The sequence below is a fragment of the Pollicipes pollicipes genome, unplaced genomic scaffold (genome assembly GCF_011947565.3).
Source record: "Pollicipes pollicipes isolate AB1234 unplaced genomic scaffold, Ppol_2.1 Scaffold_3637;HRSCAF=4270_pilon_pilon_pilon, whole genome shotgun sequence".
Lineage (NCBI taxonomy): Eukaryota > Metazoa > Arthropoda > Thecostraca > Pollicipedomorpha > Pollicipedidae > Pollicipes > Pollicipes pollicipes.
This window is the reverse complement of record NW_023596340.1, coordinates 4,135-6,796: the sequence shown is the minus strand read 5'-3', so window position 1 is coordinate 6,796 and position 2,662 is coordinate 4,135. Positions and strand designations below refer to the sequence as shown.

At 46.4% G+C, this 2,662-nt stretch overlaps 1 long non-coding RNA gene across 1 annotated transcript; it reads left to right on the top strand.

Moving 5' to 3' along the window:
- The first annotated feature begins 378 nt into the window (after nt 1–378).
- Nucleotides 379–1,268, top strand: LOC119092907 (uncharacterized). The gene is made up of 2 exons (XR_005093565.1): nt 379–552; nt 994–1,268. It is a non-coding gene; the product is annotated as an uncharacterized LOC119092907 (long non-coding RNA).
- The last annotated feature ends 1,394 nt before the right edge of the window (nt 1,269–2,662 follow it).

The following is a 2,662-nucleotide window of genomic DNA, read 5'->3' as shown; positions in this document are numbered from 1 at the left end:
AATTGTCTGAAATAAGCTTGGCAACTACAGGTCAAATTTATTGACAAATATGCCTCTTAAAACTTACTTGTTTTGGACCGCATGGGCCCACCGAAAAGTATATCAATAGTTCTGAGCATTTTTCTCCATATTATGCTCGCCTCAATATATTTAAATGTGGAACATTTCGTTTTATAGGAGTGGGTGCTCGTAGTCTTCCTAAAAGTAACTAGCCACGGATGAGGATGCGCTTACCAGCATTGCCCTATTTCATGTCCTAGAGCCCGCGAGCTAAATGGTCGCCAACGGGCATGTGAAAGCACCGTCATCGCTTCAGGTTAGCAGCAGTTTGTTCGTGGTTTGACCAGTGATTTGTGTTGCGACAGCCATGAAGTCGTCGCTCTCCTCCTTGTGGTCTGCGTCTCCGTGGGCTGGGCGAAGCCTCTCTGCTTCGGCGGCATCTGCATTCCTACCAGCGAAGCTGCTGGGGGTGCCTCGGGCGAGGTCACCAGTGGTACAAACATTGGCCCTGGTGGTGTCACTAAGGTTTCGTCCGTCGGCGCCTCTGCAGGGGTAAGAACGCGCAAAAACTGAGCCGTCAAACGAGCACGTCTGGCAAAGATGGGCTGAATTGATGGACTGAGTGTTTGCGTTCCGGTAACTAGATTAAAACCCCGCCTTAGTTTATTTAGTCAGGCTAGCAAACATAACATGCGTTCTGATACACTGCATGCATGAGCATCACGTTGGACTCGATTACTTCGGAATCTCACGTCACAGTAGTGCAACGTAAACATGCTTTGGTAATTGAGTAAGATCAAAGCAAGCTGCGCACATTTGGCAGGACCATTTACCTCGCTGCCTCGTGTGGTAAACATGAGTATTCAGTGCAACCTTGCACCACCGCGGGGCGTGTCTTTCTCCTTCGCTCGGAACAGCGTGGCAAGCGTGCAATGCACAGCCAGTGCATGGCACAAACGTGTGGTGCTCTTGTTTGAATGTCTTTTTTTGCAGGGAACGGCCAGAGGACCATGTGCATCCAGCTTCAATACCGGAAAAGCCAATAAGTTTAGCTCACAGACCATCTTTGGCAATACGGATGAAGCCAACACGGATGCCGTCTCAATCCAAGAAACCGACTGCTGAATGACTCAGCCACAGTCATCTCGGCATGCGCCGCAATGGCACACATGAAGCGCCTGTTACATCCACGAACGTTGTGATATCGGCGTCGGTTGTGACATGTGATCGAAATGTGCAATACAGGCTTATCCCCGACATGACTGATCTCGAATGTGTTGGTGCTGCCAGCGCCAGTTAAAGTCAATATATCTCCGTGGAAAACGTACCGCAGGATGCACGACATTTAACGCCGAGCAAATGCCGATAGAATTTAAGTCACTCATATATTTGGGTAGCATCTTCTAGCATCTTGATCACGTATTCGATTATCTTAACACGTATTCTACTATCTTAGGTAGCATCTTAGCATCTTGATCACGTATTCGATTCCACTTCAGGACCAAAGAACTATGGAGATCATGACATAGCTCATAGCTGACGCCGAGTACTTGGCTAGGCCAATTTTCAATACTCCATGCGAGTAGACGGGAACGTTGGACTTGGAGGAGACAACCGCATTATATACGATCAAGGCTGGGTGATTACCAATGTTCATGTTGTATAACGCACCATTACGGTTGGCATCTCGCTCCCAACCATGTTCTGACAGCTCTAAACAAGCGTACTGTAATGGCTGGGCGCTCTGAAAGCGCGGGTAAATGCCTGAGTATTACAAAAACCATAAACACTAATGAGATGTATATCACACCTGCTAAAAGTAGAAATGAGTGCAAGGATCTGTTGTAACTTTGGATCTTCTCGTTCAAATACTTCAGACACCATCCACCACACCTAAAACATTGATGTCAAACTATCAAACCATTTGTTAAAAAACGCGTGGAACGGCTTTCAACATCCAAGAAAGGTAGCTCAGCGTTCATGAGGGACACGTCACCAAAACGTGAGCCTATGTTCCCACGTTGAACTCTGTATAATGTTCGCCCCGAAATTTCATCTTAAATATCTCAAAAAGCTGACACTCGAGCACCGAGCGAGCAGCCCAGGGGACGGAGACATTGACACACCGGGGTGATGAAAATCGCTCTCCCCGCACGGTGACAAACGTGCCTTTCCGTCAGCGAACAAATATGAAACCGTCCTAATGGTCACCTGCAGCCGAACCTGTCAGAAACCGTTGCTATAGAACTCTAAATGCAATAAATCACAATACAAAGACAAACGGAATGCAATGCGGCATACTCATCAACCATTTTTGTTTCGGTGGTTTATTGCACTTACGTAAAATCTGCTGGCCTTTAAGCACTGAATGACGGCTAAGAGTTACATAATACAATTGTCAGAAAAGGCATGCTGAACATAACCAGCTTGAAGGAGTGTAGTTTTCTTATTCAGCTGGAGGGAATGAATTGTGCCTCTGATCATAATTGTGCCTCCTGATCAAAAGCCATCAACCTAATGAGATGCATATCACGCGCTGCTAAAAGTCGAAATGAAGTGTAAGGAATACTGTTGCTAGCTTTGAACCTCATCGTTCAAATAACTTAGACACCCATCCACCACAGCTAAAACATGATGTCACAACTATCAAACCATTTGTTGG